Below are 13,443 nucleotides of genomic sequence, written 5' to 3'. Positions count from 1 at the left end.
CCAAGAAATCAGAGAAGAACCAAGAAGAAAGCAATAACCAGTGGTGGACCTGCGATCAGTGGGGTCTCCTGCCCAATCAGCATCAGAAAATGCACGAAGAGTAAGAGGAGACTGAGCAGAGTAGAAAAGACCATGGAAGAGAGTGCCCTTTAAGTATCGAAGAATGCGTAGAACAGCAGCATAGTGAGTCGAACGTGGAGCAGACAGATACTGGCTCACTTGGTGAACAACATAGAAATGTCTGGACGAGTGACAGTGAGATAAACCAAGCTGCCAACCAAGCGTCTGTAAAGAGAGGGATTAGACAATGGTTTCCCCCTGAGGGAGTCAGATGCGCATTAAACTCAACTGGAGTGTCTACAGTCTTGCTATCAGTGAGTCCAGTGCGAGACAAGAGTTCAGAGGCATACTTGGCTTGAGTAATATAAAGTCCATCTGTAGAATGAGTGATTTCAAGACCCAAGAAGTAGCTGAGATATCCAAGATCTTTCATCTCAAACTGCTGACTGAGAAAAGCCTTGAGTTCTTGAATGCCATGTGGTCATCACCAGTTATGATCATATCATCCATATATAAGAGGAGTAAAATAGTGCCTTTGTCAGTGCGACGAAGAAATAAGGTAGAATCATAGTGACTGGCCATGTAACCCAAGTGAGAGATGGTAGAGCTGAATTTGGCAAACCAAGCTCGTGGAGCTTGTTTAAGGCCATAAAGTGCACGTCGAAGGTGGCAAACCTTATTTGAGTCAACAGAGAGACCAGGAGGAGGTTGCATATACACTTCTTCACTTAAATCCCATTAAGAAATGCATTTTTGACATCCATCTGAAAATGTCCCATTTACTGGCAGCAGCAACAGCTAAGAGGGCACGGACAGATGAGATACGGGCAACCGGAGCAAAAGTTTCTTCATAATCAATCCCATACTCTTGTGTAAAACCTTTTGCAACAAGACGAGCTTTGTAGCGCTCAATGGACCCATCAGAGCGAGTCTTAATCTTGTAGATCCACTTACAACCAACCACAGATTTCCCAGGAGGAAGTGTCACCAAATCCCAAGTATGGTTTTTAGATAATGCATCAAGTTCCTCTTTCATTGCAATCTGCCATAAAGGGTCAGTGGAAGCCTCACGATAGGTGTGAGGCTCGTGTAGTGTAGCAAGAGCAGTGTAAAATGATAGTCAAGTAAATGTGTAGGAATAGATCTTACCCGAGTTGAGTGACGAGGTGGAATGTCTTGTGCAAGATCTTCAGGCGGAGCAGGAGCAGGAGACCCAAGCTCAGGATTGGGGTTGGGTAGCTCGTCTTCAACCTGTTCATCTTCCACCTGTTCATTAAAGGGTGAACTAGGAAAGGGATCAGTGATATCTGGTGGTTGGATAGAGAAGTCTACAGTAACAGAATCAGGAGCAACTATAGGAGGATCAGGAGCAGCTACAGAAGGAATATGTGTCTCATCTGGAAAAAGATCTAAGACAGAGGAGGAAGACAAGGAAACACTAAAATGAGAAAGTTCGACAAAGAGGCGATGTTCCAAAAACAACATTACGGGAGGCACGAAGACGATGAGAGACAGGATCATAACACCTATCCCTTTTGAGTTTCGCCATAGCCAAGAAAACAACAAAGCCTTGACCGAGGCTCAAGTTTGTTATGCTCATGTGGCTGAAGAAGAAGAAACAAGCAGATCCGAAGGAGCGAAGGTGGTGATAGTCTGGAGGTGACCCAAAAAGGCGCTCATATGGAGTTTGATTTTGGATAACAGGACTCGGAATGCGATTAATAGTATGAACAGCATGAAGAGCAGCTTCACCCCAAAAGGAGCAGGAACTTTAGCAGAGAGAAGGAGAGCACGAACAGTGTCAAGAATATGACGAAGTTTTCGTTCGGCTCTACCATTTTGCTGAGAGGTACCTGGACAAGTTAGTTGATGAACAGTGCCATAGGAATGCAAAACAGCTTGGAAAGCATATTGAGTGTATTCGAGAGCATTATCAGATCGAAAAATTTTGATGCGTCTAGAAAACTGAGTTTCAACCATTTTTGCAAAATTAGAATATACTCCAATAATTCAGAACGATGTTTCATATTAAAAATCCAACTATAGCGAGAGTAATCATCAACAAAGACAACAAAATATTTAGACCCACCAATACTAGAGACAGAGGAAGGCCCCAAACATCAGAATGAATAAGGTCAAAGATATCAGTGGTTATGGATTCACTAGTATTGAAAGGCAAAACTGGTTGTTTTCCTAACTGACATGAGACACAATCAAAATTTTCTGTGGACACTGAACCTAACAAACCTCTAGAAGTCAATTGTTGTACCCGAGAAGAAGATGCGTGACCAAGTCGAGCATGCCAAAGTGCAAGAGAAGGAGTGGAAGAAACTGCAGCAGCTGCAGCAATAGAAACAGGAGCGACAAGTGGAAGACGAAGGTTATCCACGGGAAGCATCCGCCCAACTCTGGGACCGGTCCCAAGCTCCTGTCCCGTCCTAGGATCCTGCACAATGCATCCAGAATAATCAAAGGTAATGCGATAACCCAACTCAGCTAATTGTCCCACAGAAAATAAATTATAAGAAAGGTCAGGAACATTAAAGACTCCAGAAACCGAGAGGTTGGAGGTTGAAACTGTGTCCAGTAAAAATTTTCGGTGCCTTTTTTTTTTTTTTTTTCTCTTTCTAAATCAATGTCTAAACTATAGAAGCTTTTAAATTCTTAATCCGACGAAAACCCAACCCTCACTCACCCTCCCATGATTATATAAGGCCAAAGTGTCATTTCACCCTGGATCATTAGTGGATTGTTCTCAACCCTAGATCATTAATGAGGTAGGCTATTTGGATGGAAAGTAATCCGAAAGACGGTGGTGGGTACTATGAAGTTCCACGTGTCACACCCAAAACCAAAAACCAAAAAAAACAAAAAAAAAAATCAATTGCAAATTGCAAAGCAGTCCTTGAAAGTTGAAAGTCAAAACAAAACTTATGGCAAAAACGTAAAATAAAATAAAAAACAAAAAAAAAACACCAAAGTGGTCTTATAATGAAGTGTTTCCCATGTGATCACTACCCTCTCCTTCATAGATAATTACAAAATGATCTGATTAGAACCGGTTATAATGTCCTGCGTCACATAGATTTGACGTGCGGTTGTTTCCGCCACGAGAAAATGACGTGTGACACAGAGACTCATAGAGTACTTTTAAAATATCCCTTCACGATATTTTGAGACGATAATTAGAAAGTATTCTATTTATGAACTTTCCTTTTCTTTTTTTTTTAATTTTTAATTTTTGGTGTAGAATGGCCTTCACCACTTTTATCTGATTTAACAGACGTCTGTCACACGTTTGTACGATAAGCAAAAAAAGTAATGCAGTCTGCCGGGCAGGTGCTATTTAAAGATTTTAAACCCTACGCGCTTAAGTAGACAAGGGTACTTGTACTCGCTATCTGCGTGAGGCGCTTGTCACCCAGCCAGCATTGAAGTGTGTGATTTGCCAGAAAATCCAAGGGCACACCTATTTTGCTATAACTATAACGAGACAGACTGCGTTAAATAAAAGGGGGTGAATCTATGAGAAAATAATGTTTAGTCAGTCATATTCTACCATAAAAAATGGTATGTTAAAGATTATGCTCCTAGAATGACTAGTGACTTGTATATTTTCTAAAATAGTTTACCAAGTTATACTCTAAAAGTATATATTAGTAAAACCTTTAATATATATGAAGTTATGAATAGTATTATAAATCATCACGGAAATAACTACAAACTAGTTTAGAGATAAACTTTGTCCAAAAAGAAAAATATTAAAACTCCTAGCAAGTCTCTGGGCACCAAAAAAAAAAAAACACCTTATGTGAGGACCTGATTTGGGCGATGAATCTACTATGTGAAATGACTTAAGCCCAAGAAGCCCAAAACAATAAATTTATAGAGATTGAATTAGAAAACTGGGCTATAGTTCATCAAACATGCATTAGAATAGATTCAAGTAGGGGAATGAAAAGAAATAAGATAATATTGAAGAAAAATAGTTCTCTGCAAGATACGAGGTGAACTATTCTTATTTCTTATCCTTAAATTGGGTTACAAGTTTGATTCCTGAGTACTACAGTATTTTTTCTTAAGATTCTTCAATCCCCTTCTCATGAAGGACTTCTTTCCTTATGTAGTTCCTTTTAAAGTATTTTGATCTTACACTTGTTGATTACTTGCGTCACCACTTGAGTGTTATCCCATCGAACACCCTCTCTAGTTATGTAAGCCTTAAGACAGTTAACTTTGCACTGTTAAAGGGTCTTCTCTACATTAATGCAGTTAGGAAAGTAGCTGCAAAACATTAAATGCGGTGGTGACAGTTTTCTTCTTAAGAGATTTGAAGCCTTCTCTTGGTCTAATATCTCTACGACATCTATTCGTACCGACAAAACTTCCTGGAAGTTTCTCTTGCCTTAGTAAGCCAATTATCCTAACCTCAACCACAGTATGCTAATAAGACATTTATCCTCGGCTTGTCTTGCTGAGCTTTTATGGCCAAAACCAACTCCTTTATTAGCTAATGCGATAATGACGAAGACTCTTTCTCCTCGGACTAAGCCTGATCCTCGGCTTGGGCCGTAGGCCCAATGTACAAAGGTATAATGGACTTCTAGGCTTAATATCCCTACAACTTACATTTTTTTTTTAATAATTAGTGCTATATACAATAAAATTTATAGTATTCCTACTATAACTCTTTGTTTTATCTTCCAATGTGAGGTTTAAAAAAAAAAATACTTTAAATAAATAAAGCACAAATACCTATAAGTTTTGCTCAAAGTCCAAAAGTTTTCATGTAAATTTTTAATTAAATATGTTTTTTTTTTGTTTGAATTTAATTTTGAATTTTATTCTAGTTTGTAACTTATGCTTATACACAAAAATATTTGACAATAGTGATGATGAGGTTGTCATCTCAACTTTTGCACTAAATATAATGAACGACGATGATGAAACGATCTTATCTAACTGAGTGAAGTGATTATCTTGATTTTTGTGCTAAGTGTAAAAAGGTCACTTAGCATCTAAATTAAGAAAATTAAAATGGATATTTGGCACAAAATTAAACTACAATTAAAATTCAAAAATTATAAATTAAATCTTGAAATTTAAGAATATCATAAACTAAACATTATAGTCTAGCTAGTTCAAAACTAAACAATATACTTTTAAAATCGCAAAACTTTCCATCAAATTGGATTGGAAGATTCTTCTCCAAGTTCAACCCACAGCTTATAAAATCATCAATTTGTATTAAATCACATTACTTATTCAATTATTTTAAAGTTACATATGATTATTAAGTATGTTATATAATTAAAAGTATATGCGGATAATTTTTTAAGTTGCACGTAATGGATTGGAGGAACTTTTTTCCAAATTAGTTTAGAGGAAAACTCTACCCCTAATATAAACTTTGGATTTTTGGGGTTCGATTTATCAGATTGAAAATGGGGGGTTAAAGTGATATGATATCAAAAATTCTAGGATTTTATTTGAAACTAACAAAACTATAGGGTTTAATTTATAATATTTTTATAATTGTAAATCTTAATAATTTCTAATTTTGAAAATGATAAGGTTTGGCTCCAATTTGGTTTGTAACTATATCTTCCAACCCATTACATGAGAAATTATATGGCTATCATTGTGCATTCTAAAAAAAAAAGAAAAAAAGAAAAAAAGAAAAAAAACTATCATTGTGTATTATTTAAACAAGTCACGTAATTCACCAAAAAAGTCATGTGGCTAAAATTATACATTGATGATCTTTTCAATTGTCACATAATAGGTTGGAAGAAGATAACTTCAAACAGATTTAGAGCCAAACCTTCCCTTTTGAAAATACTTTTAAAAAATAATTTGTCCTTTTTTTCAAGTTCCCGTATACCATGTAAAGGCAAAGCTTTCAATATCATGAAAATTTGTTTTCACCTTCATAAATCATAATCCTTTGTTTTAACAAACAACAACACTTACTTAGAAGACTAAGCACATCCAATTTTTGTTTGATTGGACAATTAGGCTCATTTGACCCTGTTTGATTATTTCAAGAGGTGGACCAGTTTGAAATATGCTGACCAAAGATTGTGCCAAAAGGCCAATTTTTATTATAAACTTTTTTTTTGGCTGAGTTTTGATTATAAAATTTTTAAACACAGACTCTTCCAATATGATTCATTGATCTAGTCGGCTTCTAGGCTCAAACATCCTTATTTATTTTTGTTCACTACAAAAAAACCGTTCTATGGCCATGTTTGTAAAATGCGGCCTTAGGTCAGAAAAATGTGGCCATAGGATGATTTGGCCTATAGCAGCGTTTTTTTAGGCCGCTTTTTTAAATGTAGCCTAAACCCTGTGACTATAGGCCGATGGGTCCTATGGCCGCACTTTTCAAATGCGGCCTAAGACCAGGACCTATGGCCGCGTTTAAAACGTGGCCTAAGACTAGGACTTATAGCCGCGTTTAAAATGGGGCTATAAGATTGGACCAAATTTAAAGCTGCGTCTATAAAACACGGCTTTAGGCAACCTAGAGCCACATTTTATAAACGTGGCTCTAGTTAAGATAAATATATATATATATATATATATGTTTGCCAAAAAAATAAAATAGGAAGATTCTAGAGCCGTGTGTTTTAAACGCAGCCATAGTTCAAGAAAACGTGTTCTATGGCCACACGTTTAAAACAGGGCTTTAGGAAGAGTCTTTAAGCCGTGTTTTTATAAAAACGGGACTTTAGTACTTCTATGGCCGCGTTTTTATAAACACGGCCTAAGACCCGTGTGTTTTGTAGTAGTTATCTCCTTCTCTCGTTTAATAATGTTAACAAACGTCAAGGGATTAACAGATTGCAGTGAATCTCGTTTAGGTTCTCACTTTTCACCTTGCAGAAAAATGCTGTTGTTTTGCCACATTGTCTGCAAGATCATAAAATAGACAGATTAGGTTGCACTTGTATTTTTTGTTCATTTGTAAAACAGGTTGAAATTTTCCTCATAAAAATATTTGAAGTTGCTTACAAAATTATATATAATTTTTTTTTTTAAAAAATGTTGCATGATTACAACAACAATAACAACAATCAAATCCCAAAATTTTGAGTTGGGTATGAATTCTCAACCAACTAGTTAATGTTATTTACATGTATTCTTTGCCATTAGTATATTCTATTTGAAATCATACTCTTTATTATTCCTTCAATTAACATGTCCCATTTGACTATTTCTATTAATATTAATTTTTGTCTCCATTTACATGAATGTTTGTTTGTTTGTTTTTGTTTTTGTTTTTTGTGTTCATTTAACTAGAATCAAATCATTCTTCCTCCTTGGTGCATTCATCACTTTCTTTTGAACATTATCAAATCATCTCGAGCTTAAATGACTCTCCATCATCTCATTATGCATGAGTCACTCTATCTTTAAGTGAAATGTTGGTGCATTAATATTAATTAGTATGTAACCCGTGCTTACGCACGAGAATGATAAATCGAAGTGATGCTATTGATGTTAACTTGAGTTATTAAACATATAGGACATTAGTTCGACCAAGACATTTAGAGTTACTAAAATGGTAAAAAAAAAAAAAAAAAAAGCAATTTTCATAATATTAGTTATGCCAAATTTCTTATTTCATTGTTATTATATATATAATTTTGAAAATTACCATTGGATACTACATATACAATATCAATTTATAACCATTGTACATGAAATTCTACTAAATACAATACTAAATAAAAAGAATAAATTGGTCCAATAGTATCTCCTAAATTAAATAGAGATAGATGCATGGGATCGTTTAGCTTTGTAGGGTCAAGATTTGTGGCCCAAGACCAAATGATATGGAGTATGAGTCCAATAAGCCTAATGCAATGAATTTGTAGAGAGTAGGTGAAAGAGTTGGGCTAGTTGTGAATTAAACAACGTTCAATACAGGTTTTATTGATGAATCAATGTAAGAACAAACTTGAAACTTGAATATATTCATGTCTGAAGAGACAAACTTTTGCATGTATCATTCTTAGAAATATTACAGACCCCTTTTTTTTTTCCTCCCCCCTTACTCTCTAGGAGACCTCTTACATTATATAGTCTCTTTTTAGATCATCTTGATCGTACACCTGTTAGTCATCTGAGCCTTCATTTGAGTGTATATCCCATCTGGCATCTTCTATAGTTCTCTGTGAGTGGAGGTGATTGAGAATGCATTGTTTAAGGGTCTTCTCCACATTAATGTGACAAGAAAAGTTGCTGCAGTGCATTTAATGTGGTGGTAGCAGTTTTTCCTCTAGATATTTATTCGTTCTTATCATCTTTATACATGCCTGAGGTTTATCTTTATCATTGGAACCGTCAGGAAGGTCACAGGTGCTTACTTGACTGAGACTCTTTATATCCGAGGAAAAACACTCTTCAGACTATACTCTCCGTTCATTCCCAGGTATAGTTCGCCCACCTGGGTTCCTTCTCAACCATTTTCTTCTCTTCGAACACACTTTAGTCTTCAAATAGGGTCTTAGGCCCAATATATAATTTTGGGCTTTTACCCCCACAAGCTTAATTATAATTTTTTAGGTTCAAGATATTTGCATACAAAATATCTGAATAGAAACAGTATAAAAAATATGCTTATTAGTTTAGAGAAAAAAATAACAATAACAATAAAAATCTAAACAATTTAATTTTCATGAAAAGCTAACAAAAGCAAAATCCAATTTTGATTCTAATTGAATTTTCTCTAAGCTTTGGTTTAAATATATATATATATATATAACCTAGTTAGTAATGGATCGTATATAGTCATAGTATATTACATAAATAACTTATAAATTTGAATTATTTTTAGTTACACAAAAAATGACTCGTAAATATAAAATCATTCAAACTCTCTTTTCCTCTAATTTTATATATAGAGTTAGATATATGATTAGATTTTTTTACGGTTCATTTATATTGGACTCCTTATTTTCTACATTGAATTAACTCACTTAGCACAATTTAAAATAAAATTAAAAAAAAAAAAAAAAAAAACTCAGATTAGATGGGACACATGATGTAAAATTAAACTCTATTTGAAATTCAATTTTTACACTAAATTAACTCACTTGGGACAAAAATTTAAAAGTTTAGATTAGATAGAACATGTGATGCAAATTAGACTCTAATTGAATTTCAATTTGAAATCTAATTGGATTTTCTTTTAGTTTAGGCTATTAACACACACACACACAGATATATATATATATATATATTAATAAAGAAAGTGTACATTTTCTAATAAGTATGCTATTTGTTTGGATTAAAAGTGGGTTGGTAAATGAAAATATGTGGGAGTTTCAATTTTTTTAATGGAGATTTAGTGGCTTGTATTTTAACTCTCAATCTTTAATTTTGCAAACTCTCACTAATAGTGGCAGAGCCATAAATTATTTTTAGGCGCCAAGCCAAATATAGAAATAAATAAATAAACCCAAAAGAAATAAATAAATATATTTTTGTAATGAGATTTAACATATGTTATTTTCTCATTTATGACCAAAAAAAGTTACACAAAGTTTATTTTACATAACTCATGTTGATCATAATTAAAATTATGAAAACTTTTTAGATAAATATTATTTTTTGTTAAAGAATTAATGATACACATTTAGAATATACTAACAGTTTCAAGAATTATGAAATATATAAAAAGAAAAACGTTATGTGAAGATAATTTTCCACATTTGTTATGTGTGGTAGTATAAAAAAAGTGAGTCAAATGAAAATTATCTCTTAACTTCCCTTATTTAGCTTAACATGAGATATATATATAATTTCTTTCCGCTCAATTTTTTTTGAAAAACAACTTTATCTCATGTGAAGCTAATAATGAAAATAACTTCCCCCCTTTCAAAAAAAAAAAAAACTTCATTTCATGTGAAACTAAATAAGGAAAGTCGATATATAGATTTCCAACTCATTTTTAAGATTGCTACCAAAAAAAGAAAATGAGACAGTGTCCTTGAAAATGCTTTTTGGGAAAATGATTCATTTTCCTAAAAATATTAATGTTGAAACAAATAAAGTAAATAAAAAATAAAAAATAAAACATAGAGTCCATGTTTATAAGTCTCCAAGGCAATTTCTTTTTATAAAAAGTTTAGATTTGGAAAATAACGAAGATTTATATTACAGAGATTTACTTATCTATTATACTTTGGTTTAATGAGTTGTATATGGTATAAGAGTGATAAAATGGTCCTTTTAAAAAAAAGAGTGATAAAATGGATAAAAAGTAATGCATTGATTATTAATAAAAAAATTAATTATTTTTAGAAATATATGGGTTTGGGCTTACCTCTAGAACATTTTTAACTGAAATTTCCTTTTATTTTAATGAGAAACTGTCACACCACTTACTAACTAAATAAAAGGTGAAGATTAAAATTCACTATCATTTACTATTATGTATTTAAAACAAAATGAGACATCCAGTTAAAAAAGTACTGGAGGTAAACCAAACCCGAAAAATATAGAATACACTTTGATTTATTGAGATATGTATGGTATAAAATTAATAAGAAGAAAAATGATGTATTGCTCATTTACATGTATGTAGTATAATTTTATCTTCATACCTAGAGGGCCATTAGTTAAATTATACATATAAAATTATATTTATTTTTTATAAAAAAAATTTAGAAGGTAGGGGTAAGTTATTCAAAACAGGGGGACGCTCCCCTAGGCCACTCACTAGGATAACAATGTATAATATTTATGTGAATAGATGGTTATAATTTCCGTTAATTTTGAGTTATACATGTAAACCTATAATCAGACTCAAGCACCGTACCTAAACACAACAATACAAATATAAATATACCAAGTGATTTATATATAATAATAAAATTATGGTTTCTCAAAAAATATATATATAATTATGCATATTTGGGAATATTTTAACAAATAAATGTTTTTTATTCATATTTGAACAAATAAATATGTTTTATTTGGTAGAGTTTTGGGCTAAGTTATTAGTACATAAATGGCTTAAAACACACCACAATTCAAATAGGGTTGTTGTATTTTGAAGGGGACAAGTTAAATGGAAATTAGAATTAATTCACTGATTTGTGAGTTTACCAACTATAGAGGGCTTCAATTCCATAAAAGAGTAATTAGATTTCCATGCCTAAGATTGGTTTTGTTCTAATTTTTATTTTTGTATCTCTATTAATTTAGTTTTCTCTTAATTTCAATTATATTTTTAGTGTATTATTATCACTAACACAAATTTCCTCATTTCAAATTATATATATATATTTATATTTTCACTTATTCATCTCTAGTATTTTTTATTTTATCCATCTTAACATTCTCATTTTAGCTACACTCATTTTTATTATTATTAATATATAACCTTCTTAACAATCCAACATCTAATCATAGAACAAAATTGGTTTTATAACAATTTTATAAAATTTTCTTTTATACTTAAATAGGAATTTCACTTAAAAAAAAATAATAGGTATTTTATGATTTCACAATAATTGTGATATGCCTTTTCACTTCATCCAACCTTCTTTTCAAGATTAACTTAAATAGTTAAGATCCCTATAACTTAATTGACGTATTCCCATGCACAAAATATTTAAGGGTTTAAAGGGAAAAATGTTTGAATTGCAGAGTTTACAGCATATTTTTCTACTTGTTTCCCACCTCCCCCCTTCTTTCTTTCTATTCAATTTTTTAAGCTCCGTGTGGTCTTGCATTTTTGGAAAGTCAATGAAGACAATGTACACTGGACGCCCCTATCAATTATCATGCGTGCCGACCAATGTCGAAGCAATAGTACATGTACACCATTTGATTAGGGTTTACATTCACATGCAACCCCCTTCTCCAAAAACAACAAAAAAACATGCAACCATGTTTATTTTGTTTCTTATTATTTTTTTCAGTACCAGTGAATAATAAATTAGTCGTTACTGTTTGTCATATTCACACATTGAAATAAGCTGTTCATAATCACCTCCATGCGAATACATATTGTTCTTCTTCTCCAAAAAGGAAACACAACCGGATAAATTCATAGAAATTTCACTGAATATATATACACACACACATTGATTTAGAAATTATTTTTAAAATTTTTTTGTGAAAAAAGGCAAAAAAAAAAACTGATTTTTTTAAATAACATTTTTATATTTTTCATGAAAATATTATTAATTTTTTAAAAAAAAATAGTTCATTAACAAATATTTTAAAAATATCTGTGAAATAAAATGGATCTGATACATTTGTTCACTTTTTAGTTTTTAGGTACAAATGTTAACTAACGGATGAATTTTTGTTGCTTTGTAATCTAACGGTAATTACAATGTCGTTCTTATGGTACATAAAGTAGAGTATTCTTCAACATTAATATGGTAGTTCAATAAAGTGCGGTAGGTGTGGAAAAACTGTCATTTTACAAGGTTGATTATCTAATCGTACTTATTACGTGGCTCCAAATTGGGTAATGAAGTTACCGTCGGCGAGTTTATTTATTAGCGTTTATGAATTTCCTTTTCTTTTTTCATGCATTTCAGAATATAAAACATTGTAGGATTTTGTTAATGAATCCACTAAGGTCTAAGAACAGTGGTTAAGATGTAATTAATGCTTTATTAAATAATGTTTTTATATATTTTTCAAAAAATAAAGTCAAATTATATATTTATATATATATATATATATATATAAACACACACAACCACAATGAATTTGTGTCTATAAAATGCTTTATTAAATAATGTTTTTATATATTTTTCAAAAAATAAAGTCAAATTATATATTTATATATATATATATATATATATAAACACACACAACCACAATGAATTTGTGTCTATAAGTCAATAAATTATTACCGCATGTATTTTATTTTATAAAAACATGTGCATTACAACTTATAATTGAGTATTTATTAGTTTTTAACATGTGCCCTTATGACATTTGTTAACAAGACCCAATAGCTCTAATGCATAAGAGTACCTGAACTCAATGTGATACGATTATACACTCAAAGTTAAAAACTAAATTTTTATTATTCTTTGTTATAAATAGTAAATACAATGTGGCGTGTAATCCACATATACATGGTTTTCTTTTCATGTGACTTGAGCGATAGTTATAAATTATAATGAAAAAAATAAAATAAAAAATTCAGTCTTATTTGAATATTTCACTTAATGTTTCTGTTTTTCTTATAAAGTAATGAAAATTTAAAATGGTAAAAAAAAAAAAGTCTTATTTGACTATTCTATTTTATACCCTACCAACTTACACACAGAACATATTATGGTGGCAAAACATAAAAAGAAACATTAAAAGGAGCAAGTTTATAAAAGAAAAAAAAAAAAT

The sequence above is a fragment of the Quercus suber genome, unplaced genomic scaffold (genome assembly GCF_002906115.3).
Source record: "Quercus suber isolate HL8 unplaced genomic scaffold, Cork oak 2.0 scaffold_28, whole genome shotgun sequence".
Taxonomy (NCBI): domain Eukaryota; kingdom Viridiplantae; phylum Streptophyta; class Magnoliopsida; order Fagales; family Fagaceae; genus Quercus; species Quercus suber.
This window is presented reverse-complemented; position numbering follows the sequence as displayed.